The sequence below is a fragment of the Onychostruthus taczanowskii genome, unplaced genomic scaffold (assembly GCF_017590055.1).
Source record: "Onychostruthus taczanowskii isolate IOZ18803 unplaced genomic scaffold, ASM1759005v1 scaffold30, whole genome shotgun sequence".
Lineage (NCBI taxonomy): Eukaryota > Metazoa > Chordata > Aves > Passeriformes > Passeridae > Onychostruthus > Onychostruthus taczanowskii.
Genome location: NW_024500350.1, coordinates 99,866 through 112,846, shown reverse-complemented (window position 1 = coordinate 112,846; position 12,981 = coordinate 99,866).

The window sequence follows — 12,981 nt, the reverse complement described above, 5'->3', positions numbered from 1 at the left end:
AAAACATTCAGCCCATCAGTTGGTTTTTGTGCAGCCAAAGCAGATAAATGATGGCAGTGAAGGCCTGCCAAGCCCTGTCCCCAGCAGGACACCCAGCCACCCTGGGAGCAGCCCAGCTCCCCGCTCCTTGCACGCTCCCAGCCCCGCTCTCACGCCCTGCCCGTGGCTAATTCTGTTCAGATGAATCACTGCCCAGCCAGGGACACCACTAATTGTGGGAGGCAACCCCAGGGCTCTGGAAGCATTTGCTAAATTAGGCAATAATAATTCGATAAAGTTGTAAAAGGCCCAGGGCTGCTCTGTGCAGCCCAGGCAGGACCTTCCGGGGCAGAGGGACAGTGGGGACATCACTGGGGGCCAAGCTTTGGCCCCACCAGAATCACAGAATGCCCCGAGCTGGGAGGGACCCACAAGGATCCCTGGGGACCCCTGGCCCTGCCCAGAGCCCACCAACCACACCCTGGGCATCCCTGGATGTCCAAAGGCTCCTGGAGCTCTGGCAGCCTCGGGGCCGTGCCCATTCCCTGGGCAGTGCCAGCAGCCTCTGGGGCAGAACCTGTTCCTAGAATCCAACCTGGACCTCCTCTCATCAATCAACCTGGACATCCTAAAAGCTGCAAAGAGAAGAATTCAACCTGGACCTCCTCTCACACATCCTAAAAGCTGCAAAGAGAAGAATTGGCACAGGTAACACAAATACCACAAGTGACTCTCAAGTAGCTGCCAAGTGCACAGTCTGTGATCTCAAAATCCCAAACCTGAGTGCCCCAGGGAATTGGACAGGCTGTTTACACCACCACCATTTATTGGAGTAATTAAACCTGGTTCCTTAATTCTGACTGCAACTCCAACAGCTGCAACACCACTAAAATTACAAACTGTCCCCACCCAGTTGTGCTGGGGCACATCCAGTCTGGGCGGACACGTGAGGACACAGCTTTGCTGAAGCCTTGAGCAGTTCAGCTCAGAATAACAGAACAAAACCAGGCTGGACCCGGGGAGCTGATGGGAAGCAGAGGTGCCACTTCTCAGCACGGCAGCCCAGGCTGGCCAAACTGGAATTTCAAGGGATACATTTAGATACCTGAGTACAAAATCTCCTGCCAAGAGCTGTCAAATTGTGTCACAGCTCTGCATTCTGCTGTCTATTAATACAGCATTCCTCTGGGTCAGGAGCTGCCCTGCTGAAAATACCCAGCTGCAGATCCCTTATAGCAGCCCTGTGGGCTGCACGTACCCAGCTGAGCCCAGCGCTCCTTCGCTCACGCTGGAATATCCCTCTGGCTCCCAGAAATGCTGCACCTGCCTGCAGGGGATCAAGTGCTCACACACAGAGCCCAGAACCCAGCGTGGCCGGGGCTTGGAGCAGCCCTGGCAGTGGAGGCTGTCCTGCCCATGGCAGGGATGGGATGGGCTTTAGGTTTCCTCCCAGCCCAAACCATTCCAGGATTCTCTGAGATGGTTTTCACCTCTGAACACGAGGCTCCTAGAGAGAAAGCAATAAAGAGATCAAAACTAAACCAAAAGTAGACTGGCAGCTGAATAATTCAGTCTAAGCAGAGCAGCATTTGACTGAGCTTTCCAAACAATAAATGTGGCATGAATAAATCATCACAAATCCCTCCCCGAGCTCTCGTGATGAGTCACAACCACCAAACCACAGATGCTCAGGGCAGGCTCTGCTCATCCCCAAGGTTAAGCCTGGGATCACTCCCGTAATTACAGCAGTGGTGGCCTCAGAAGATGTCATCATTTACTGGTGACGCTCTCAGCAGTGCCCAGGAAGCATTGAAATCAAAAACTGAGTTCAGGGAGAGCCTCCCTGCAGCCTCTTCAGTCCCTCTGCGCTTTGCTGCCTGCCCTGGGGGCACTGCGAAGTCCCGGCAGTGGGGACGGTGTGCCCTGAACTCCTCTCACCCCTCAGAAGCCCCAGCTGCTCAGTCCAGCAGGTGTGGGGCAGGAGGAGACCCCCTGAGCCACACAGGGTGCAGACGGTGGCCAGAGAGGGGGAAGGAGCCCCGGGCAGGGGGTGCAGAGCATCCAGCATCCAGCACAGCTCCGTCCCAGCTCCGTCCCCTGCTCTGCCCCAGCTCTGTCCCAGCTCTGTCCCCAGCTCCATCCCAGCATCCCACAGGAGCTCTCCCGAGGTCACAGCCCGGGCTCACCTCCCTGGCTCACAGAAAACCACGGTGAAACCATCCCCAGCTCTCTCCTCGGTGTGCCCACCTCGCTGCAGCCCGGATTATCACACCTTGCACCCAGCTGGGGCTGACTTCTTCCCAGGAAGGGCAGGAAAACTGCTCCAGTGACTGATGGAGGCAGAGAAAGGGAAATGAACCCAGTCTCTCCACACTTACCTGGAAATATCCCACCTGTGGAAGTGCTTAACCACATGCTGTTTATTAACAATTAACATCAGCCCCATTATTTCAGGGCAGTTTAAACACAAATTTTAAAAGTGAGCCCCAGCATCTGAGGTCTCTGGGTAGAAGTGGATGGCTCTGGTGATTGATGCTCCACACATGCTTCAGTGCTGAGCTGCAGTGAGTTATTGGTGGCCTCTCCTTGCCTTACACACTCCTCGTTTCAGAGCCAGATGTGAAAGCAATTAACACACTGAGAGGACTCTCTCTAAGTCTGTGGGGCTTTTTATAGGTTACTGTTTATTTCTGGACCTCTTTTCTTGAGGTGAGTTTTGGCAGACAGCTCCAGGGCTGGTTTATGTCATGACTGGCCATTGTTTAAAGTTTTTTATTGCTTTGGCAAAGGGCTTGCATTGGAAAAGGGAGGCAGAGTTTCTGTTTTTTTTTTCCCCTGTCATCGTACTCAGGCTGTGACTCCACAGACAGCAAAAGGATCAAAACATCTGCAGAGCTGATAGGAACAACCTCAGCTCCTGCCCTCAGCAAACAGTGAGGGCTGAACACATCCCTGGTGTGGAAGGGCCCAGAAAGTTCCTCTGGGAAAAAACCAAAAGAGCATTCATGGAAATTGCTTTAAAAATAAATAAATAAAAATCACAGAATGGTTTGGGTTGGAAGGGACCTTAAAGATCCTCTAGTTCCAAGCCCCAAATCTCTCTGCTCACTTTTCAGCTCCCCCTGAGCACTGCCAAGGTGCTCCCCCATCCTAACAGCCCTCAGGCCTTTGTGCCCTGCACTGTCCCTGGCACGAGCTGGGATGTCCCACGTCCTTTGGTGCCACTCAGGAGTGCCCAGAGGAGCCTTTGCTGCAGGAGTGCCCCTGAGTCCTGCTGGAGGACCCCGGGCACAGGAGCAGAACAATCCAGAATGGTCCCTGAGAGCACGGCAGCCCCTGCTCAGCACGGGACCCCCATGGAGCGGGGAGCGGGGCTGGCTCTGCTGCCCAGCCCAGGAGCAGGAGGATGTTTATCCTCCAGAACAAAGGGAAACCATTGCCGTGCCCAGCTGCAAAGTAATTCTGACAGCTGTGATCAGACCGGATCCTGCAAATGACTTGGGGTCCTCTGTCAGGGTTTTAGCTGGGAAAGGCAGATCACATTTCCCAGTAAAGGCCCTGTCCTAGCCCTGCCAGGCTGTTCTGTGCCTCTGTCCCTCCCTGTGACACTGCAGCAAGAGCAGAGCTCCTCTCTGCCCTGCCCCAGGCCTTGGAGGATGGTTAACATTTCATTACATAAATATTCTGCTGATACTTTCTCTCATATTACAGGACATTTTTATTCCTGGAGCCCGTGTCCACAGCCAGACAGAGCACACGGGGGCTGCCCATGGAAATGGTGAGCAGGGTGAGGCCAGGGGCTTCTTCCCCTGGAAGTGACAAATATTTTCAAGGACTTTCAGCACAAGATGTTTTGTGATTGCATCCCAAGCTGCCTGCAGGAGAAGGTTAATTCTGGTTTTGGAGAGATGGATGTCGCTCAGACTGGCAGGAAAACAGGCCCTGGCAGGGCTCAGCACACAGCGTGGGCTCACAGAGGGTGTCTGAGTCCTCATCCCATGGGAAGTGTTTTTCCTCTTGTCTCTGAGGAGGGTTTATCCCTCGGAAAGTGCAGGAGGCAGGGAGGAACCAGCCCTTCCCACTGTCCTGCCCTGAGCTGCCCTCCTTGCCACAGACCAGGAGGTTCCAGGTGTGCAGCCTGGTGGAGCTCACAGCTTCCCAGCCGATTGTTTCCCCTCTTTCTGGAGTGTGAGATTCAGCTGGGTGAGGCCTCTTTCAGCCTGGGCTTGTGGTTTCATTGCACCCACCTGGACTTTTATTTGAGAGGGCCCCAAAGAACCAAGTGAGTAATTGGCCAAACCCAGTGGGTTTTGCCTGGTTTTACACCAACATTTTTCATCCCACCTGATCTATAAATCATCTCAGCTGTAAAGCTGGGCTACAAAACAGAGCCAGTTCATTTGCTTGCTTATACATTTAATATCATCATGGCAGGGGGTGACTCTGCCCCAAAATTTCCTCTTTCTGAGAGCTGAGGGAATCATCACAACCAGTTCCCATGGGGACACTTTCCCCACAGACACGAACTGGGACAAATGCCACCCTCCACCAGGCACATGCAGCCCTCAAAATGCTGTTTTCAAACTAAAGACACAATTTGGTAAAGCCAAATTCAGGATATTCGAGGTCTGGCACTCGCTCATGAAAAGCTCGGGCTGCTGTGATTTAGTGCAGAGCATCACCAGAGGCCAGTGACAGATTTGTGGGGAAAGCCAATCCAGTGGGACACTGAGGCTGCGCAGGAAAGCTCCCCAGAGCTCTGGGAGGGGTCCCAGGAGCAGGTACGAGCTGCAGAGCTGGGAAGGTGCAGCTGGCACCTCCAGGAGATGCTGAGCTCTCGGCTCCTGAGGTGTTTGTAACTTGGAAATTCCAACTGCACTGCCAGCCCTCACAGGAAGGAAACGGGGCAAAGGAGCTGCCTGTGCTGTCACTCTATTGTTTCTTTGGACTTCCATGGAAATTGGGGGTTTTCTTACAGCCACAACTTGGGGGCAGCTGTTGGAGAACCTCATATCCCAAGCCACCGATTCCTCTCTGCAGCTCCCAGGGCGCAAAAAGGTGACCCCAGCAGGGGAACACCCAAACCAAAGGGTTCAAATGGTACTTCAAAGGGTTCAGATCTGTGCTTTGCAGGGAAGAGGGGTGGCAGTGCAGACTCCATCCCCATGGAGCCTGGGCTGCTCCACCACTGGGCTTTTCAGACTGCAAGAGATGGGACAAGAGTCTGCCCTGGCCAGAGCAATCCCTCTGGCAGCTCCTGATCCAGGGGAGCTCCCCCTGGAAGCGAGGCCAGGCTGCCCAGCCCCAGCACACCCAGGGGATGCCTCTGTGAAATGAATGGCACAGGAGATCTTTCTCCTTTTTTAATGCCTTTATTAAAAATCAGCTCGGGTGGGGAGAACCGATGGGTCACACACACCATCACTGCTCCCAGGAGGGCACAGAGGAGGAGGAGGAGGGTGCAGCTGTGTCCACTGGTGTGCAGGCAGAGCTGGGGCTTCCATCCTCAGGAGAGCACCAGGAGATTCCCATTTTTCAGTCTGACATCCGAGGTCCTCCCTCCAGCCGACATCCTCTGAGGTCAGGGTGAGAGGTAAAAAGGATCTTAGCAGACACTGGGTTCAGTTCCTCACCTTTAGACATCACTTAGGTCTCTTAATTCCATGGTGGCTCGTTGTTTTAGGGGTTTTTCTTGCTACATTTGGTGAGGTGCTTCCTCATCTGCACACCAGCTTCGGTGTCAGCTCCCCTTCACAGTCCCAGGTGTCATTTCCCAGGAGGCAGCGGGGATACCCGACAAAGAGGGATTTCTAACCATCAACAACAGGAAATGAAAGAAAAACTATTAACAGCAGCTGATTACAACATGAAGTTATTAACAACAAATAGTTAAAACTCCAACTTGGCAGCAATTGGTTTAACTTGTTAACTCTGCAACTTAAAACAATGGACAATTTTCTGCCCATCACATCTGCTCCTCTCGGGGGCACACGGAGCCTGCCTGGGGCACGCTGCCCCTGCCCAGGAGCCCCCGGCCCCGGGAGCAGCTCCGAGTGGGGCTGGATGCTGCAATCCCCCAGGCCAAGGCAAGCCCCCTCCCTTCCCAGTGCCAGCCTGCTCAGGGACAGCCCTGCTGCTTGCCCCCAGCCCCTTCCCTGCCGGCAGCATCCTGCCCTGCCATGGGGAAGGGCTATTCTTAGGGACGGCTATTTTGGGTTGGAATGCTGGAATTCAGATCCTTCCTTCCTTTAGAGAAAATACTCCTGGTGATATTTAAAAGCTTCGCCCCGGCTCGAAGGCCCAGCCCTGGCTGCTGAGCGAAGCAGATTTATTTGTTGGTTTAACATTTTCTGGGATGAGCCCAGCTCCACCAGGACCACCCAAACACCCTCCAGAGGCCCTGGGAAGTCTGGGATATTCCCTTTCATGTGCCAAGAAGCAGCTTCAGGGCCTTCACTCGTTCCCTCTTTCTTGGCACAGCTCTGAATCAGTTACAAACAGATTTAGTAAAATATTTTCCATCAAAACCCTTTTTGACAGAAAATGGCTTTTGGACACAATGGAAACCTTTGTGGAGAAGAAAAATGAAAATAAATCCTGCTCGGCTGATGCTGGAGGCCCTTATTAGAAACAGAAAGTTGTTTTCCTCCTTGAAGGTTTTTTGGGAAGGTGCTGCTGCTGTTTTTTCAAGGTGAACACGAGTTTGTTGCGGAATAATCAAAGTTCTCATGCCGTGGTGGCTCCTGGAGCAGGGATCAGTCCTGGAGGAGCCCAGGGTGTGAACGGCTCACAGCAGGGGCGTTATCCAGCTTCCCTGGAGTTATCTCCTGCTCCATCTGACTGCAGGGAATGATTAACGCCGACAACAACATCCCGGCTGCGAGCGCAGCTCCCATGGCCTGCGGAACCCGGCCCTGAGGGCAGACACTGATTCTGAGCCTGCACCGAAAGCTGGAGCCCTGGTGCTTGCCAAGGAGGAACATTTCCTCCCAGGCAGCACTTCAGGGCCACTACAGGTTTCACTGCAGCGCCTCTTTCCGTGATCCTGTCCCCGCTGAGCCTTTCCTAAGCCACTGCATGTGTGAGGAGTGACCCGACCTGGAAAGACAATAACACGAAAATTCCCACTCTACATGACGTGAAATTAACTTAAGGACAGAACAGAAACATTATTCTGCTTCTGCTGGAGCTTCTATACTGTCCAAACAAAATATTTCCGCTTTTTTTTTTTTCTTTTTTTTTTTTTTTTTTTTTCCCTGCTGTAAAATGTTGTTGGAATCAGCACATTTCTACTGCATGGCTCAGGTTCAATTAACCTGCTGGTTCATATGGAAAGTTATCCTGAGAATAATTTTTAGTGGCTCTAATATCTGAGATACTCCCATCTACTCATCCCCACAACACTCCCACCCATCTTTTATCTGCTGCAGTTAAAATGCTGTGCCACAGGTAAGCAGCAAAGACAGAAGCTGAGACCGTGTTTTTCCAGCTTCATATTCCTGAAAGTTGGCACAAAAAAAGGTTCAGAGTAATTCCATTCCCCTTTGCTTCTCCTCGGGATTAAATAACAAACTTCTGCTGGTCTGATGGGCCAAATCTCAGTTTCTCTGTAGCAATAAAACACGGATTTGGCCTTTGGGGAGCTTTCTTCTGACTCAACTTTACTCCTCTTCACCTGCCTCCAAACAGTTATTGTCATTAAAACAGCTAATGGAATAATAGTCACATTTAACTAGCTGTGATTTTTCTGCAATTAATAATGTTATTCTGAATGTCTGAATCAAACTGTGGCAGTCCCACCCTCCCAGCACACCACCCATGGGATCAGTGCCCCAAAGCCAAGAGAATTCCCCCAGACAGAATGGGGAGCAGTAATTGCAGTCTTATCTGTTGTTATCAGCCTTGCACAAGTGACTGAGAGGGATAATTACAGTCAGAGTCTGGGCACGAGTCCCAGCCCCTCCTGTGTCACCAGGACAGTGCTGCCAGGCTGGTGACACTCCCTGCATGGTGACACTCCTGGTGCAGTGACAAACCCTGCATGGTGACACTCTTGATTCAGTGACATTCTGGCTTCAGTGACACCCCCAGTGCAGTGACAGCTCCGGTGCAGTGACATTTTGGCTTCAGTGACACCCCCGGTGCAGTGACAGCTCTGGTGCAGTGACACCCCCACTGGTCCCTGTCATCCCCAGCTCTGGTGCTGCAGGGCAGGAGTAGGGGAGATCCTGGAATTCCAGAGAGGTTTGGGTTGGAAGGATCCTAAAACCCACCCAGTGCCACCCCTGCCATGGCAGGGACACCCCCCACTCTCCCAGGGACACCTCCCACTGTCCCAGGTGCTCCAGCCCCAGTGTCCAGCCTGGCCTTGGGCACTGCCAGGGATCCAGGGGCAGCCACAGCTGCTCTGGGCACCTGTGCCAGGGCCTGCCCACCCTCACAGGGAACAATTCCTCATTCCCAACATCCCATCCATCCCTGCCTCTGGCAGTTGCTGCATCCAAAAAGGTCTGCAAGGACATTGTGGATGGGAGCTCTTACTGAAGTTGAGGTGTCTCATTTCTGCAGGGCGGGGGGAGCTGGGACAGGTGGGATTCCTCTGGACAGGTGGGAATGCTGCTCTGGCAGGCCTGGGTGGATGGAGCCCTTTCCACTCGCAGCAGGAGATCCCAAAGTGCTGGGCAGCCTGGCACGGGGATGGGATCAGGGAAGGGACCTGCCCGGTGCTCTGCCCATTGTTGTTTGAGCAGTGAAGGTCAGAGCCCTGCAGCTTCTGTGAGCACATCCAGGAGAGCGGAGCCAGGGCTGGCACTGGCAGTGAGCAAACACTGCCCAACAGCTTCCTGCTGCAGAGCACCAGGAATGGCAGCACCCGAGCCAAGGGGCCAGCTGTGGAGCAGCAGCCCTGCACAAACACAGGCTGGCCGGGGCTGGCACCTGGAAACCAGCTCGAGTCTGCAGTGCCACACACAGGGTGCCTGCAGGGGCACACACAGAGCCAGTGGCACACAGAGCCAGTGGCACACACATAGTGCCCACAGTGGCACACACAGTCCCTGCAGTGGCACACACAGAGCCAGGGGCACACACACACAGCCAGGGGCACACACACCTGCAGAGCTGCCCCAACATATTGCCCGCAGTGGCACACACAGAACCAGAGGCACACACAGAGTCAGTGGCACACAGAGCCAGGGGCACACACACACAGCCAGGGGCACACACACACAGCCAGGGGCACACACACACAGCCAGTGGCACACGCACACAGCCAGTGGTACACAGAGCCAGTGGCACACACACAGTCCCTGCAGTGGCACACACACAGAGCCAGGGGCACACACACAGTCCCTGTAGTGGCACACACAGTCCCTGCAGTGGCACACACACAGAGCCAGTGGCACACACAGTCCCTGCAGTGGCACACAGAGCCAGGGGCACACACACAGTCCCTGCAGGGGCACACACCCAGAGCCAGGGGCACACAGAGCCAGGGGCACACAGAGCCAGGGGCACACCCGTCCCGCTGCCCACACTGCCCTCCCCTCGGAAGCAGCCGGGCCATCCCCGCAGCCCGAGCCGCGGCGCGCTGCAGTCGCACTGCGGGCTGTTTATAGCTCGCAGGCACACGGAGCTCTGTAACGCGAGAAGGTCGCGGTGGGGCTGCCAGGGCCACAGGGAACGCTGCCTCTGAGAGCACGGAAACACAGCCCTGCCGCCACCAGCCACGGTGACACCGGGGACACGGTCCCCAGCAGCCCCGGGGACACAGCCATCGTGCCAGGGAGGGACGCTTGCTCCCACTGACGCCTCCGTTCCAGTGAGGGGTCAGCCTCCTCATGTGCCCGGTCACCAGGAGCCCCGTGGGCAGTTCTGGTGTCCAGCAGTGGCAGAGCAGGCACTGGAGTGGCTGCTCCCAAGTGCCAGCAGGACTCGGGGGCTGCTCCTCCATTTCACACCACAAAGCTCTTGGAAGGAGCTGTTGGCTCCGTGGCTCTTTACCTTGGATTGCAGAGAGCATATTTGTGCTTGAGTCAATATCAAACTGATTGTTTGGGCAAGGAAAGAATTCAGAGCCCAGATTCTGTTCCCCTCAAGGCGAGGAAACTTTGGGGGGGAAAAAAGCTTGGAAAATTTTTTTTTTATTTGAAGAAGTGAAACCTCTCCTCAGCACATCCCTCCTGTGACTCTGGGAAAGGTTTCTCTTCCCTGCAGGAGGTGGGAGCAGGGCAGAGGCTCCCCCTGGCAATGTCCCTCCCAGGCAGGGCTCACTCTTGGCTCTGCTTCTTCCTCAGAAAACCTGTCCCAGTCCCAGCCTGTCCAGCTGCAGGAAAAGAAGCTGAGTTTTTGGGAAAAATCTCTTCTTACAGTCCCTGTCCTGGGGTGCAGAGCCCAGGGAGCACAGCACAGCACGTGGGACAGCTCAGAGCTGTCACCAGGCTGCTGCCAGGGTGTCCCCAGCACCTGCAGCACTCCAGGAACACGAGCACAAACATGGGCAAGGCTGGGGGTGGGCTGGAGGGATCTGCATGAAAACAGGCCGTGAGATGCCTTTTATCCCCGAGGGAATCTGTGCGTGGAGCACATCAGCTGGAATGTTTTCCAGCAAACTGAGAGGCTGGAACAAAGCCAGGGCAGCCAGGAAAGCAATTTCCACTTTCTGTTTCACAATAATTGATCTGCCTCATTTGCAGTGCTGGAAGCAAAGGGCCTGGCCAAAATTTGCAGGGAAGTTCACTTCTGGGTGAAGTCTCACTCTGCCTCCCTGGAAATCTCACCCCTCAGTCTCGGTCTGGAGGAACAGCAGGAACCTCTGGGGCAGAGCAGGGGCTGGATCTGACCGTGGGGGGTCCTCAAAGCTTGGAAAATGGAGCAGTTTAAGGTTAAAGTCAGCACAAAGCCAAGGGAGACTGGAGCTGCTCTGCGGGGCCAAGCTGAGCGTGACCAGGAATGTCACCAGAGCAGGGCTGGCTGTGTGGGGAAGAGTGTCCCACTGAACTTGGACTTTAATTCACCTGATTTATTTCTCCCCCATGAACCAGATATTTCAGTAAAAAGCAGTGCCTTGCTGGGCGTTCTGCCCTGGTTCCACTGCCCATGCCTGAGAAATGAGGAGGAATGGAAAAGCACAGCCAGGCTGGGACTGTGCCCCGAGGCTTCCCCAGGCTGAGCAGTTCTGGGGGCAGCAGCCCCGTGTGTGTCTGCCCACAGCCTGGCACAGCCTGGCACGGGACAGCCCCAGTGCCACCGACCCTGGAGCTGAGGCTGTGCCAGCCCGGCTGTGCCCACACCCACCAGGCCCTGACAGGGCAGGGCAGGAACAGCCAGGCTCCTAACCCAACTGCTTTTACCCCAAAACATCCTTCTCAGGTGGGAAGCATTTCAGAGAGTCAGTAAGGGCCTCAGCTGCCCTCCTGCACGGCTGCAGGGACAGCTGGCAGCACCACACTCTGAAATGCCCCCCATCCCAGTGACCAGAAGCTCTCAGGGATCCCCTCAGACCAGCTTGTTCAAGCAGGATGTGTTTTTCCAAGCCAAAACCAAAACCATCCCACCGTGGATTCTCCAAGCCTTTTCCAGCAGGAACCTTCCTCTGCCTTTCCCTTCCCGGGGTGTGCAGAGGGCAGAGCACCAGCACAGCTCTCACCACGGTCACAACCAGGTCACAACCAGGCCACCTCCAGGTGGCTCCTGCAGCTCCTGCCCCGCCCGGTTTTACAGCCAGCCGGTCCTTCCCCACCCTCGGCTCTGGGATCCCGCAGGGAGGAGAGCTCCCGGTGGAAGTGCTGACTCGTGTCTGGGAGCCCCACGCCCGGCCGGGGACAGAGCAGGGCAGAGCATCCCCGCTGCTCCTGCGGGGTGAATCAGCAGCTCTGGAGCCGGCGGGCTGCCATCAGCCCCGGGACCTGTGTTCTGCTGCTGGACTTTGCCATTAGCGCAGCCCAAGGAGCCTGGCCAGCTGCCAGAGCTGCCCTGGCAGCCGCTGAGAGCTTCTGCTCTCTGCACCCCCGTTCTCTCCCAGGTTTTCACCTCTCCCCGAGCGCTCCCACAGCCCCGGCTCCCAGCTCAGCCACTCCCAGCTCCCGACGATCGATGCTGATTTAATTGCTGGAGCATCTTCCAGGAAATGCGCTGCTGCATCCACGTGTGGGCAGAGAGAAGGCACAGGAGGGATTGTGAGCATCAGAGCAGGGCTGGCCTCGGCTGCCATCCTGCTGTGGAGCCCCCAAAGCCAGGCACAAACTCCTGGAGGAGAAAGCAGGGTGGGCAGCAGACTGAGGAGGGGGTTGTGCCCCTGTGCTCAGGTGAGACCCCACCTGCAGAGCTGCCCCAGCACAGGAGGAGCTGGAGCTGCTGCAGAGCCCAGAGGAGCCTCAAGGATGATGCCAGGGATGGAGCAGCTCTGCTGGCAGGAAAGGCTGGCACAGCTGGCATTGCTCACCTGGGCAGGAGAAGCTTTGGGCTGAGCTCAGAGTGGCCTTACAGGGCCTGAAGGAGCTGCAGGAATGATGGAGAGAGAGAATTGACAAGGGATGGGGACAGGACACAGGGAATGGCTTCAGGGTAGGGCTGGATGGGATAGTGGGAATTAGGAATTGTTCCCTGTGAGGGTGAGCAGGCCCTGGCACAGGTGCCCAGAGCAGCTGGGGCTGCCCCTGCATCCCTGGCAGTGCCCAAGGCCAGGCTGGACACTGGGGCTGGAGCACCTGGGACAGTGGGAGGTGTCCCTGGGACAGGGGAAGGTGTCCCTGCCACGGCAGGAGCTGGAATTGACGTTCCCGAAGGTCCCTTCCAACCAAACCCCTTCTGTGGTGCTCTGGCTCTTTGATCTGCGTTTTCCAGAGGAAGAGTTACTGATTTTCAGTGCTATTGTTCCTAAACTCGACATTTGTGGTTTTGCCAGTGCAGGGGAGGATCCAAATGCCAGTGCTGAGGCAGCAGAGGCTGCTGGAGCGGGCAGGGATGGAGAGCAGGGGGGGACTCGGAGCTGCAGCCAGCGTG